Source organism: Erinaceus europaeus, chromosome 19, assembly GCF_950295315.1.
Source record: "Erinaceus europaeus chromosome 19, mEriEur2.1, whole genome shotgun sequence".
NCBI lineage: Eukaryota > Metazoa > Chordata > Mammalia > Eulipotyphla > Erinaceidae > Erinaceus > Erinaceus europaeus.
In genome coordinates this window covers 62,142,366-62,156,901 of record NC_080180.1, presented here as the reverse complement: position 1 = coordinate 62,156,901, position 14,536 = coordinate 62,142,366, and the positions used below count along the sequence as shown (strand labels likewise).

Below are 14,536 nucleotides of genomic sequence, written 5' to 3'. Positions count from 1 at the left end.
TATGCATGGGCTTGATAAAGTGAGCCAGATTTGCATTCCATACAGAAAGCTGCCAAGTCACATTTCCATGATAAATCATGGAGGAATCAAAGGGGGGGTCAGGAACAGCAGCATGGCATAGCTTCGCTGGGCTGGCAAAGGCTTTCTCTGTGTGCGTCTGATTCACTTGTGCTAATTCCCAGGTTACCTGACATTTCACCATAAACTTCGTAAGATGGGCTTTACCTTAATACCGTCAAACTGAAAAAATAATGCATGTTTGCACAAAATCTTCAGTGCATGGGTCATGAAGTTTTCATTTTTTTAGTTAGTATTCCCTAAAATAATACAGATTTTGGTAGTCCTTATCAGAGAATCAGAACTGAAAGAGAAATACACACTCCAGGCCTCAAAGCAAAACATACTAGCCAAAAGAGAACACAAGTTCTTTTGAATAGCCCATTAATTAGATAACCTTCAGGTGAAGAAATAAGACGCTGGTATTTTCCCATTCTATAGAACTAGCTCCCAGGTAACAAAAGATGGTGTCAGCAGCACTTAGCACATTCTTACTCTGCTCCACAGGCTGCTACAAAGTCTCCCAGATAGCACCTCAACGTTTCCTAAGCTATGCTCCTTACAACCCCCTCCAAATCCTTGCCTACATCCTCAGAAGACACCTCTAGTCATACCCCTCTTAATGGTTTTATCTATGTTTCCTTTTTATAAATAAAAAAAGAAAAAAGAAGACACGTCTGAACTGGGTGTAAACCCCTGGGCAACATCCTTGCCAGCTAGTCGCCTGCTTCAATGCCTGCAGCCGTAAACACCAGTGCTCAATACCACAATTACACTGAGACCCTTCTCAGTTACCGGCTCCTCTGACCCCAGTCCTGCAATGCCTCCTTGTGCATAGTCAGTATAAGACCACATCCCTTAATGGTCTAGTGCCTCCTGCCACACCCTGATCTCCCAAAGTGCCCTCCACCTCTCAGACTTCCTCTCATATTTTTCCGGCCCACCTTTTTCCTTTCTCTTTCTTTCTTGCTCCTTTATTCATTATTGGATAGAGACAGAGCAGTTGAGAGGGGATAGAGAGGGAGAGAGACAGACACCCGCAGCCCTGCTTTACCACTCATGAAGCTTTATCCTGCAGGTGGGGAGCAGGGGCTTGAACCCAGGTCTGTGCACACTACAACGTGTGCACTTAACCAGGTGCGCCAAGGCCTGCACTCCCCCTCCTCCTCCTCTCATCCCACTTCTTTCCATCGTTTTACATATTCTTATTCCAGTGCTTGTTTCAAAGGGAACCGACTATTTCAATGTGAATGGGAAGAAAGACTAAATGCTTTACAGAAAGCTGTACTGAGAGGCACCTTTAAAGATGGGTACACGTTTGACTGGCGAATAATTAAAGAGTGAGAACTCTAAGATTATGAATAAAACTTGGGGGCGGGGTAGACAGCATAATGGTTATGCAAACAGACTCTCATGCCTGAGGCTCCCTCAAGTCCCAGGTTCAATCCTCTGCACCACCATAAGCAAGAGCTGAGCAGTGCTCTGGTTTAACATAAACATATATATATATGTTGAAAAAAAAAAAGAAAACTTGGAATAACTTTGTTTATCCCAAGGGAAAAAAAGTGAGTCAGTCACCCACCAATTTGGAGTTGCTTGATACTAGTAAAATGATCTAAAAAAAAAAAAAATCAATAAAATTCCCAAACAAGGAAGACATCGCAACACAAAAAGCTTTCCCAGAGTTCTGAGGGATGAAGGGTGAGACGGGAAGGGGAACACGGCACCCATGACGTCCCAAGATCCACCGTCATCAGTGCCTGCACGTCACCGCCCAGCCCTGTATTCGCCTCCAGAACCGCAGAGAGAAAGACTCTCCCCACGCACTGCTACCTCTGTGGCCTGCTGTGATCCGGGCTTCCTTGTGATTCATTTATCTTTTGTGTGTATTTTCACTCTCCAGAGGACTGAAGGAGAAGGAAACAGAACAACTCCCCCTTCAATTTCAGTTGTGGTGAGCTCATTCTCCCTCATCTTGCATTAAATAAACTTTCCTTAAATAAACTTGTATCTTGCATTAAATAAACTTGCATTAAATAAACTTGAGGACAATGAGTGGAAAAGGGGTACTTTCCTCCGAAATATATCTTTAGAATAATCACATTCTCTTAAAGCAAAAAGCTGCTATCCCTGTGCATGGATTTTATTAGTAGATAATGAAACTACAGATTTTTATCAAAATTATTCAGTAATACCTTATATAAACTCTATGACATTTGCAATAATGAACTAGAACTAGAACCAAACTATACATGCAACCTGGCCAAGTAATACTGGAGAGACAAAGAAAGCAAACATATCTTTTCTCTAACCTTCTGTCTCCAGGGGGACTACAGCCCGGAACAGGACTAGAACCAGTTTTGCATTTTCTTCCCAGTCTCCCCCAGTCCACAGTGTCTCCCTATACTTTATCAATGACAATGCCATTTCTCTCGCATTTCACTCACATCATCAAGAAGTCTGCAGGTACCACTGTTCCTTAGCAAGGTATCTGCCTATATTCTGTGCCCCCTAAGTACTTTGGACTCTGTACTTAGGAGATGTTTGGCCCAGGTATGAGATCGTTTCTGAGATCCTAAACTGCTGAGGGTGATTTCAAAATGTGTGTGTGTTTACGTTACCAAACTGCATGTTACTACTTCATCCAGAAAAAAAAAAAAAACCTTGTGAATAAAAAAATTAGCAACTAAGGCATGCATCGCTACTTCTAATCCCTGGAATTGGCATTTTTCTTTTCCTTGTTGTGAGACCTGTCTCTTCGAGTTGGTTTAAGGCAACACAATTCTCAGATTTTATACATGCTCACTTGGTTTTTATGACCCATTTACTTGTTTCATGGGAAAAAGCAATCGAGACGTAAGAGCAGAGCTCTGTCTAAGTAGTGTCCTAGGCATGGAGCCCAGGGTCCCCCACACCCAGGTCCTACACTCGACACCACTGAGCCACCTCCAGGTCAAGTGAATGTCCACTGCGACAAGCTTTCAGAGCATGTGGCTGAGGAGGGTCTTGGATCCACCAGCACCGCTAACATTGACATCGGTGTATCTACGCACCAAAGCACACAACTCTGGGCTCCCCTTTATTTTACTTACCTGCAGGGCTGCTGGTCTAGTTCTCCCATCCTCGGTAGCCTTTGGCAGCACCAGGCATCGCTACTTCTTTCGTGAAAGCCTGAGGCTCTAGAATCCAAAGGAGAAATGTTGCTCTAACCACTCAGACTATGATTTCTTTTTCTTATAGTACCTCAGATCTTGCTAGAGAGTAGCTATATTCTATTGAACGAAGCCATAGCTTGTCATATTTATAAAGACTTTGCTTTGAATATTCTGGATGTAATCCTATTCTACTATGGCCTTCTCCTTTCCCTAGCTGTCTGCTGTTATTCCTAATAGTTCTTAGGCAGTCAGGTAAGTACTTTCTGGAGCTTCCTGTTAACCAGTCTTCTGATATCAGCCTTTGAAGCTGATAGAAAGGTTGACAGAAAGCTGACAAAAATATAAAATCTCTTAAATGGAAAAACTTCCAAGACAACCTCCATGTCAGAAGCAACACAGCTACCCAAGATTTATTCCAGCTATCCAAGTTCCCTGGTCCCTGTCCAAACCTTCTATTTCTACAGAAGGTTCTTCCTACCATTGGAGACTTGCTCCTCTGTTGTAAAGAGGGGTGTGTTCCTGTGAATCATGAGGAAATACTGGATACTAAGCTGGTATGAACTACAAATACAAATCACCACAGTCCACCTTTACAGTTTTCAGAGATTCAAATTCAGATTTGAATTTTCAGTCTTCTGTGCAGTTTTGATTATGTTATTTGCTCGAGGTAAGAAATATGCCAGGTGCCCAGGGAGGGGCAAGCCTCAAGGTCACTTTCCCCACCCATTCAGCTCCACTGTTTGAACACGGCCTAATGAACTGACATCAATCATTGGACTTGGCAGTTTTATCTAGAATCATTCTGAGGTGGACAGAAGTGACTTCTTAATCATTAATTCATCCATTCATTTTAGACAGAGACAGAGTGTGAAGGAGACCGCCAACACAGAAGCTTCCTTCGAGGAGGTGGGGCTAAGCTGGAATCTGGGCACTCACATGGCAAAGCATGCATTGCCCACGTGAGTTATTTTGTTATCCCGTGCCATGCCCCTGTGCAGTTAATAAGACAATGGAAAAAATCCATTAGCATACTAATTCTTATAAAAATTAACTTAGTAGTTGGGGGCTGGGTAGTGGTGCATCTAGTTAAGCTCACACAGTACCATGAGCAAGGATCTGGGTTCAAGCCTCTAGTCCCCACCTACTGGGGGACTAGAGGCTTCATGAGCAGAGAAGCAGATCTGCAGGTCTCTCTCTTTCTCTCACCTTGCTATCTCCCCTCCCCCTACTCGCCTCTCAATTTTTCTCTCTGTCCTGTAAAATAAAAATAAAACAGAAAGGAAAAAAAAAAAAGGCCGTGTCAGGAGTGGTGGATTCATAGTGCCAGCAGTGAACCCCGGCGATACCCCGACAGGCAATAAAAATAAATAAATACATAAATAATAACATCGTAGCTACTCAAATGTAGCCAGCAGATGTCTCTCAGATTCAGCCAATGTGTTCCTTTCTCCCCCCAGATGGAGTTTGCCAGGCTGTGTAACTTTGGTAGGGACATTAACATGTAATGCTACTCGTTCCTTGAAGTACTATCAGCATAATTTAAGCAGGCTGAAAATGTCAGGATGACCTAATTTCCAAATCACAGGGAAAGAAAAAAATTATTTCTTTTTGTTTTGGAGATGTAATTCTACCTGGTCCCAGAAGAACATGCTGAGCCCGTGAAGCCAAATGGGTGTAAACCCCAGCAGGCAGAGGACAGACGCGCAAAGTCACATCTGTAAAGAAATAAATAATAGAACTAAAAAAGAAAACACAATGAATGCCATCGATAGCTACAACATGACACCTTTGGAATGTTTCAAAGTCACTCAATTCTAATTTACAAAACAATGAAGAAAGCGCCCAGACTAAGATTATGTGGGGAGCCCGTTGCACATATGCATCAAGTCATTTAGAATTTTCTTTTTTTTTTAAATATTTATTTTTATTTATTGATTCCCTTTTGTTGCCCTTGATGTTTTTACTGTTGTAGTTATTATTGTTGTTGTTGTTGGATAGGACAGAGAGAAATGGAGAGAGGAGGGGAAGACAGAGAGGACGAGAGAAAGACAGACACCTGCAGATCTGCTTCACCGCCTGTGAAGCGACTCCCCTGCAGGTGAGGAGCCGGGGGCTCGAACCAGCATCCTTAAGCCAGTCCTTGCGCTTTGCACCACCTGTGCTTAACCCACTGCACTACAGCCCGACTCCCTCCACTACTTTTTATAAGCAAAGTGATGGGCTGTATTTACTCCCCCTTTTTTTTATTCCTTATGTATGTATATTCTTAACTGTTATCAAACTTAAAGGAGCACTTTTATTTATATGGCTAGAAGCACTATCATAGTTCATTTGCAAAGGTTCACAGACTTAGTACACACCACTTTCCTTTAAGGTTAGGTCATTTCCCTGATTCACCCACGATTTTATTACACTATTCCCAACAGCTTCTGACTTTGTTTACAAAAACTCTCACATGGAGTGAGAAATAACGACTTTCTTAGACACAGACTATAGTCATGTTGAAACTGGCCACCAGTCAGTGGTTCTGGATTGAATCGCTTAACTTCTACTTTTAGGAGTCACTGCCAAACACTACACAGAACAGACGGAGATCACAGCCTCTTATAATGCCCCCCTCCCACATTTTTTCCACTAGAAGTCGGGAAGGTAGTTCAGCAGGTAGAGGGCCTGCTTCCTCCTCTGCACTAGGCCCCTGGGTCACACCAAGGACAAACCCACACAGATGGATTACTATTTCTCAGCTCTCTCTCTCTCTCTCCCTTTCCCTCTCTCTTCCCCTGCCCTCCCCTCATCCCCTCTCCTCTCTCTCATTTTTTTCATAATTAAAATTAAAGATCAGGGGCCTGGCAGTGGCGCAGCTGGTTAAGCACAAACACCGCAGGGTGCACAAGGACCCAGCTGTGGGGAAGCTTCACCAGTGCTGAGGCCCGGCCGGCTGCGGGTGTCTTAGCTTTCTCTCTACACACCCTTCAATTTCTCTCAGGTTCTGTGGACTGAAAACAAAGCAAAGGAGAGAAAAGCCAGGAAAAGAACAGCCACCAGGAGCAGTGGACTCACACTGCAGGCACCCAGCTGCCGTGATGACCCTGGGGGCAAAATAGTATCATGTATTTTATATAACGTATAATGTACTGATCACATTGTTACCAATAACATATCATTATAATTAATGTGTAATATTTATATATAACGATATAACGTTGTTGTCAGGTTGAGAAAGGTGGTTCTGCTGTGAGCTCCCATTATTATTATTATCATTATTATTAATCAGGTTGAGAAAGGTGGTTCTGCTGTGAGCTCCTATTATTACTATTATTATTCATCAGGTTGAGAAAAGTGGTTCTGCTGTGAGCTCCTATTATTATTATTATTATTATTATTATTCATCAGGTCGAGAAAGGTGGTTCTGCTGTGAGCTCCCATTATTATTATTACTACTACTACTCCTCAGGTTGAGAAAGGTGGTTCAACTGTGAGCTATTACTATTATTAATCAGGTCGAGAAAAGTGGTTCTGCTGTGAGCTCCTATTATTATTATTATTCATCAGGTTGAGAAAGGTGGTTCTGCTATGAGCTCCCATTATTATTATTATTATTACTACTACTACTGCTCAGGTCGAGAAAAGTGGTTCTGCTGTGAGCTCCTACTATTATTACTATTACTATTACTATTACTATTACTATTACCACTACCGCTACTACTCAGGTTGAGAAAGTGGTTCTGCTGTCACTTCCCAGGACAGGCTCCTCCACAGACACTCTCTCCCCCTCCCTCCCGTGTGCACACGCCCACCTCTCTGCACCCGGCCTGCAGGTGTCTGTCTGTCTCTCTCTCGCTGTCCTGTCCAACAAAATGCAATAAATGGCCTCCAGGCGTAGTGGATTCATAGCCCAGCAACCAAGCCCCAGCGATATTGCCTGGAGGCAAGAAAAAAAAGAAAAGGAAAGAAAAGAAAAAGAATAAAATAAAGTAGAAGAAAAAGAAAAAAATAAAATAAAATAAAATAAAAAAGAAAAGATGTGCAAAGCCAACACACCTCCTGCCTACTGTGCGCAGCTGCCATCACTCCTCCGCACACCTGCACAGAGGCCCGCTGCCGCCTGGGGCTCGAGGTCCCGGGTTCAATCCCCCGCACCACCATGGGCCAGAGCTGAGCGGGGCTCCGACGATGCCGTTAACAACAACAACAACAATAATAGTAACGAGTCCCGGTGCAGCGACAAGCAGCGGCGCCCGCCGCAGACCTTCCCGCCCGGGCGGTCCCAGTGGCCGGCGGCGGTTGGCGGCGGTTGGCGGCCGTTGGCCCGACACGCGCCCCTGGGGCCCCAACTGAGCCAACGTCCCCGCCCGGGGAGCAGCGGGTGCCGTGGGGCGGAGGATGGCGGCGGCTGCGCCTCGCGGTAGCTCCGGGCCGCTGGGCGGGCTCCACGCCGGCTACTTGGCTGTGGCCCTGCTGCCGTAAAGCCCACTAACCCGGCAACGGCCTTGCTCCGTCCGTGTCGTGAAGTGTCGTAAAAGCGGCGGCCTCACCACCTGCGCCACCGCGCAAGGTGGCTGGTGGTGCGTCTGCTGAAGCGCGCGCAGCAGCTCGGTGAGCGAGGACCCGGGTTCGAGCACCCGGTGCCCACTTGCAGGGGCGAGGCTTCGCAAGCGGTGAAGCAGGGCTACAGGCGCCTCTGACTTTGTCCCTCCCTACTTCCCTCTTCCTTCTCAATTTCTCTCTGTCCTATCGAATAAAAGAACCTTTTAAAAGTTATCTTTACTTATTGGATAGAGACAGCCAGAAACCAAGAGGGAAGGGGGTGCTAGAGAGAGAGGGAGAGAGACAGAGAGACACCTGCAGCCCTGCTTCACCACTTGCAAAGCTTTCCCCCTGCAGGTGGGGACCGGGGGCTCGAACCCGGGTCCTTGTGCATTGTGACACGTGCATTGTAATATGGCCCCAGGTTGGTTTGTTTTTTAATGCGGTGGTCCCGTAGGGTCGCACTCCACCTGTGGAGACAGGGAGGCAGGGAGCATCGCAGGCCCAGCAGCCTGGCCAGGTCACTGCCTTCTTTCACCCCAGAGCTGAGCGGTGCATCCTGGGGTTTTGCTTCTCTCCCTCCCTCCCTGCTTCTCTCCCTCCCTCCCTGCTTCTCTCCCTCCCTCCCTGCTTCTCTCCCTCCCTCCCTGCTTCTCTCCCTCCCTTATAAAAACGAATGTATCTCGGGGACAGGCGGGGCAGTGGACACACCTGGCTGAGTGCACACAGGTTACCATGCTCAATCAAGGGCCAGGGTTCAAGCCCCTGTTCACCACAAGGAGAGGGAGAGGGAGAGGGGAGAGCATCACAAGTGATGAAACAGTGTTGCAGGTCTCTCTCTCTCCATCTCTCTCTCTCTCCATCTCTCTCTATGTGTGTCTCTCTCTGTCTCCAGATCCTCTTTCTCTTTCAATTTATCTGTTCTAATAAAGATAAGAAAAAGAAACGAGAAGGAGGGAGTCGGGCAGTAGCGCAAGGGTTAAGCACACGTGGGCAAAGTGCAAAGACTGGCTGAAGGATCCCGGTTCGAGCCCCCCGGCTCCCCACCTGGACGGGCGTCACTTCACAGGCGGTGAAGCAGGTCTGCAGGTGTCTGTCTTTCTCTCCTTCTCTGTCTTCCCCTCCTCTCTCTATTTCTCTCTGTCCTATCCAACAGCAATAGCAACAATAATAACAACAACGATGACGATAAACAAGGGCAACAAAAGGGATAAATAAATAAATAAATTTTTTTTTTTAAAAAAAAAAAGAAAGAAACGAGACAGGAAGGGAACCCAGAGTGGTGAATTTGTCATGCAGGCACTGAGCCCTGATGATAAACCTGGAGGCAATATTAAACAATAAATACATTTTTGAATTTTTACTTGTAAGTATTATTTTATTTTAATGAGAGAGATACCAAAAGAAAGATACAGAGGCCAGAGCCCTGCTCAGCTCTGGCTTCCTATGGTGCTGGGGATTCCTATGAATCTGGGACCTTTGCTGTCTCAGACTTGAATGTTTTTTGCGTGACCATTATGCTATCTCCCTAGCCCTTAATTTTTGAATGATATATTTTCCAGGCGAATACACACAAGTGAGATGTCAGTTTCCTTTATTTCTGATAAGGTAAAAGAAGTTCCAGTGCTCCTGGAAACTTTGGAGGTGAATTATCCAGTTGAGAGCTATGCTTAGTAAGTACTTTTAAGCCCAAGATTTCCCCCCCCCTTTATTTACAAATACACAGAAACTGCCAGGGACGCCTCTGTTTATGTGCAGAAGTTTCTTTGTAGGAAAGATATTTCATTAGGCAGTATTTTATACAGGGCTAGAAAGCCCAGTATAACCTTCAACGACCCCAGGCCAGCTCTTCAGTCCTTTGGGTGATAGCCCAAATACAAAGAAGAATGCACTGGCCTAGAACGCGGTCAGCTCACACCACACTGATTTTCATCATCATTGATGCTCTTCTAGCTTTCATTTGTGTCGCTTTAGATGGCATTCTCCAAAGTCTTTTTTTTAATCTACAAGCTTGTGTTTCTGGTAGGAGGGAAACTGTGGGAGGCAGTTTAGATCGCGTTTTTAATAACAGAACATAATAACATGCAGAGAGAGTGAGCAGCTGACCTCCTCAGAGCTGTATCTCCTTCCCCACACTTCTCTCATCCTCCATCCTTACGCTTCTCTACTTGTCTACTGTTTCTCTTTTCTGTCTCAAGACAGAGAGCAAATCTCATGACGTATATGCTGTAGTTCTTCCATTTTACTCAATTCTCTTGAGCTACAAGTTTAGGAAAATCAACTTATAGCAATATTTATTTTATTTTATTAATTTTTAAATACTTATCTATTTATTCCCTTTTGTTGTCCTTGTTGTTTTATTGTTGTAGTTATTATTATTGTTGTTGATGTCATTGTTGTTGGATAGGACAGAGAGAAATAGAGAGAAGAGGGGAAGACAGAGAGGAGGAGAGAAAGACAGACACCTGCAGACCTGCTTCACCGCCGGTGAAGCGACTCCCCTGCAGGTGGGGAACCGGGGCTCAAACCAGGATCCTTATGTGGGTCCTTGTGCTTCACGCCATGTGCACTTAAACCACTGTTCTACTACCGGACTCCCTTATAGCAATATTTAGAAAGTATCTTATGCTTTTCTTTTTCCACATAGTTATCGCTGAGGCTTAGTGCCAGCGCTGCAAATCCACTGCTCCTGGTGGCCATTTTTTCAAGTTTATTGGGTAGGACAGAGAGAAATGGAGAGAGACGGAGGAGATAGAGAGGGGAAGAGACACCTGTAGCTGTGCTTCACCATTTGTGAAGCTTTTCCCTGCAAGTGGAGAGTGGGAGCTCGAACCTGGATCCTTGCATGCGTCCTTGTGCTTAGTAGAAGTACTATGTGTGCTTAACAGGGTATACCACTGTCCGGCCCTCAAAAGTTTCTATTTTTTAAACATTGATTTTCAATAGCCTATCCAGGAAAGATTGGCTGTGTTTGAGGGAACAACAAAACCAAAATTAACACCCAAACCCTAAGATATTCATTACTTCAAGATGATAACAGTCTTGGGAAAACACACACACACAAGTTCTCCTGAAAATCGAAGTTTTGTCAAAAGCCTTGATTAGCTGTCACAGACCAGATCTAAAGCCATTAGTCAGCAGAGAGCAGAATCATCGCAATGCTGAATTCAGACTTCCTGTTCCAATCCTTCCCCTATCTGGGTTTTTTAGGTTCTTTAGTTTTATTTTCTAAAATACACAGTGCTTATTAGAAGCGAGGCTTTTTTGTTGCAAGGTCGTCAGGACATACTAAATACCACTGAATGGAGCGCTTCTTCTTCTAGCGTTTGCCCTTCTTCCATAGCCAGTCAACAGCGTCAGGCTGAAAGCTGTCAGGAGCTGCTTGTTGCTGGCTTTGAAAGTGACTGGGATCCATGTGGATTCAGTCGGCTAGGAAGGATCGTCAGTTTCCCCAATGAATGGGAACTCACGGGATGCACCACGAGAAGGTCGATCCAATGCATCCCCTTAAAGATGGTCACTTTTATATGATGTGAAATTCACCATCATAAAAACCGTAAGGTTTTCATCAGGACTGATTCTTTTCTGAAAATGTCCTGAGTTCATTCCTGACCTGATCCTTAATAAGATTCAAACTTGAAATAGAACACCTGATGGAGTTTGCCTGGTACCCGCTTACTCATGCACCTCCCATCCATTAATACGAACTTTCTGAGTTGAAAGAGATTGCCTACCTTGTGCTATTCTTACTCCTACTCACTTCCTTCGCTTTTTAACCTCCTAGTATCTGACTTTCCCCTTTGTTACTCCAGAAAAGCTGTTTCTAGTGACATTTTCTTCTCCTTGGGCAAATCCTATTTATTTTCATCATAAGCTGTCTGTAATATAGAAAATGCTGGAAATGATCTTCATTCTGAACACATTTTTGTTACGTTTTTGCCACCAGGTTTATAACTTGGTGCCTGAAAGACTAGTATTCCCACTGGCTGTTTTTATCTCTTTATTGATAGAGATAGGGAGAGAAAAGGAGAGAAGGGACACGCCTATAGCACCATTCATGGAGTTTCTGCTCAAGGGGGATGAGGTGGGAACGAGGAGCTTAAACCATGGTCCTCTTAGGAGATGTGCCACTGCCTGGCCCTCCTATAAGTTTCTCTTTTAAAAAATTTTTATTTATTTATTATTGGACAGATACAGAGAGAAACTGAGAGGAGGTGGGGAGGATAGGGAGAGAGACACCTGGTGCCCTGCTTCATCACTTCTGAAGCTTTCCCCCTGCAGGTAGGTACTAGGGGCTCGCCCTCGGGTTCTTGTGCACTGTAGTGTGTGTACTTGACCAGATGTGCCACCCCCTGGGCCCTGCAATTTCCTTTTAAATAATGTCCTTGTCTGGTTTTCATCCTATATGTATGATTCTTCATTACAGTTGGTGGGTTCTCTTCTTTTACCTATTTCCCCCAATACAGAAATTTTTGCCTTGTTTATCCAACAGACATCTTACAGGTCTTGGTCAGCCCGGTGTGCTCCACCAAATCCTCTGAGAACACCTCCTGCTGTGCCAACTGACCCAGCAAACTAGGTGCAACCTCTTCTGCTACCAACAGGAGGCCAACTGCTTCTAGACTAAAACCACTTGCTTTGGAAATGAATCAGCTACACTTCTCCAGGCTCCCTGAGCCTTCAGTGACTGCTTTCTGATTTCAATCAACTGCTTCTCTCATTCCCCAGAACAAGCATTTGAACCCTTACATGAACTTTCCAAGAAAATCCAACTATTGTAAACTGCCTAAGAAAAAGATACTAGTCATCCTGTAAGTACACTGAATGAACTGATGAAAATCTTTATTCAGTTACATGTTTCACATCGTAGCTTTATGCAAAACACTAAAATACTGCTTCCTTAACTTGGTCTGCGGTTGGTGTATTGCACCAAAGTCAAAGACTATGGGGTTGGGCAGGGGGGTCAGGTCCTGGAACATGATGGCAAAGGAGGACCTAGTGGGGGTTGAATTGAACTGTTGATGTGGAGAACTGAGAAATGTTATGCATGTACAAACATGTATTTACTGTCAACTATAAAACATTAATCCCCCAATAAAGAAAAATAAAATAAAATACTGCTTCCTGGCCTTTCCTACTAATGATAACATGCTTAATGATTAATGTGTGCATAGGTAGATTTTTTTTCTGATTTTTTTAATTGGGGAATTCATGTTTTACATTCAACAGTAAGTACAATAGTTTGTACATGCATAACATTCCCCAGTTTCCCATATAAAAATACAACCCCCACTAGGTCCTCTGAATCCTTCTTGGACCTGTATTCTCTCCACCCACCCATCCCAGAGTCTTTTACTTGGGTGCGATACGCCAATTCCATTTCAAGTTCTACTTGTGTTTTCTTTTCTGATCTTGTTTTTCATAGATTTTATATTAAAATATGATCTACTCATCCTTATTGCTTTTGCTACTAAGTCTTAACAGAGATGCAACGTAATTGCTAATGATAATTACATTTGAGTTCTGAAGAATTTCTCCCAGTCCAATGTCAATATTTTGAAATTTAATGTTACTTTTTCGATATAAAAGTACTGTTAGTAAATGTATCGATTTGTTATGTTGTTACTCGCTATTTTAATGCTCAGAATTGTTATATATTAGGTTTTCAGAAAAGTCATGACACATCTTTCTGTTTTCCATGTAAAAATGCATCCTGACTTTTCTGGAAACCCAATCTGTTACATATATGCAAACATTTTCCCATTTCTTAGCCATGAACAATCACCCTGCTTATTTGAAGGAAAACAGTTTGTCCCTGCATGTCTTTGTCTGACTATATAAATTCATAAAGCAACACTGTTCATGTGCACAGTGTGCTTGCTTTGTCATGTATGTGATCCATGTTCTAGTCCAACCTCTACTACATTGGAGGAGGCCTTGGAGCTGTGACAGCTTTCTATTGCTCTTCCTCTCTCTCTCTCTTTGTTCTGAGAAAATATGAGAGTAGGCCCACAGCAGTGAAGTTCCTGTGATGAAGGAAGGAAGGAAGGAAGGAAGGAAGGAAGGAAGGAAAGAAGGACAAAGGAAACAAGTAAAGCTATTTTTTTTTAAATTCTTAATAAATTATAGCAGTGACTAATAAAATACCTCAGATATTTTAAGTTTACAATTGTATTTAGAACAAGATCTCTCTTCATTTGGTTATTGTTAGAATCAAGTGTCTTATACAATATTCTAAGGAGATTCTTCCCAGCTTACAAACATCAACACCCTGTGACATTAAAATAGTGATATTTACTATTCTGTCTTTTAATTACCATAAGTTTGCTTTGTCTTTCTTTATTGTGAACTTTAAATATGTTTTCATGATAGGAACATCGTACACTCTCTACTATATTAGTATCATTGTCATTTTATTTGCTCTCCCACTTTCTGCTAGCTTTATGGGGTTTTTGTTTGTCTGCTTGGATTCTGTGTTGGCACTATGAATTCACTATTCTTGGCAGCCACTTTCTTGTTTTTTCCCTTTTTTATTTTATTTTATAGGACAGAGAGAAATTGAGAGGGTGAGAGAGAGAGAGAGAGAGATGGAGATAGAGAGAGAGAGAGAGAGAGAAGAGAGGGAGTGGGTGGTGGTGCACCTGGTTAAGTACAGTTAATCACCCAGCTCAAGCACCCAGGCTTGCTGCTTCCCACCTGCAGGGGGTTCCCTTCACAGCAGTGAAGCTGGACTGCAGGTATTCATCCTCCTCTCCCTCTCTCCATCGCCCTGTCCTCTTTCACTCTGTCCTACCTAA

The 14,536-nt window shown here is 43.7% G+C and overlaps 2 long non-coding RNA genes across 4 annotated transcripts in view; one reads left to right on the top strand and one right to left on the bottom strand.

Annotated features, from left to right (window-relative positions):
• The window catches only part of LOC132534766 (uncharacterized), a 152,494-nt gene extending 145,198 nt beyond the window's left edge, over positions 1–7,296 (bottom strand). For all 3 annotated transcript variants that reach the window (XR_009546481.1, XR_009546480.1, XR_009546482.1), the window contains exons 1-3: positions 7,254–7,296; positions 4,844–4,927; positions 3,150–3,236 (exon numbers count right to left, since the gene is read on the bottom strand). This is a non-coding gene — a long non-coding RNA (uncharacterized LOC132534766). The remainder of the gene's footprint in view (positions 1–3,149; positions 3,237–4,843; positions 4,928–7,253) is intronic.
• A 2,009-nt stretch (positions 7,297–9,305) lies between these two features.
• Positions 9,306–12,854, top strand: LOC132534765 (uncharacterized). Its single transcript, XR_009546479.1, has 2 exons — positions 9,306–9,412; positions 12,232–12,854. It is a non-coding gene; the product is annotated as an uncharacterized LOC132534765 (long non-coding RNA).
• The last annotated feature ends 1,682 nt before the right edge of the window (positions 12,855–14,536 follow it).